Here is a 642-nt window from a genome sequence, read left to right on the forward strand (position 1 = left end):
GACAAAGCACTATTGGGCACAATGGGACCAGTTAAAGCTTGCAGATGGGAAACTACCGATGGGAAGGTGACGACTTGGCAAACAGTTATACCAAGGAAGTTACGGGAAGTTGTGCTGCGTCGATCCCATGATAATTTAACAGGAGGACATCTTGGAATCAAGAAGACATTGAGTCACATACGACAAAGATTTTATTGGATAGGTATGAGGCGAGATGTGGAAGAATGGTGCCGGACATGCAGTACATGTAGTGCTAAAAGAGGACCCAAGCATACGGGACACTCACCTTATGAAGAGTTGCCTGAGAATGTGTCAGAGTTCGTGGAAGTGTTATCAGAAAGGATGGATGATATCCACCATCAAGTGCGTTCAAACTTGGAAACGTCTGCTGATTCGATGAAGTTAACTTATGATAAGAGATCTACTGAAGTCAACTTTGTACCAGGAGACAAGGTATGGTTGTATAATCCCAGGAAGACCAAAGGGAAATCTCCTAAGTTGTCTTCTCCATGGGAAGGCCCATATGACATAGTGGATCGTCTCTCAGACGTGACTTTTTGGGTAAAATGTGGTCGGCGAGGTAAACCAAAAGTGGTGCATGCCAACAGGCTTTGGCGTTATCACGGACATTTCAGTTGGGAT

The sequence above is a fragment of the Limulus polyphemus genome, unplaced genomic scaffold (genome assembly GCF_000517525.1).
Source record: "Limulus polyphemus unplaced genomic scaffold, Limulus_polyphemus-2.1.2 Scaffold9655, whole genome shotgun sequence".
In the NCBI taxonomy this organism is placed as follows: Eukaryota; Metazoa; Arthropoda; class Merostomata; order Xiphosura; family Limulidae; genus Limulus; species Limulus polyphemus.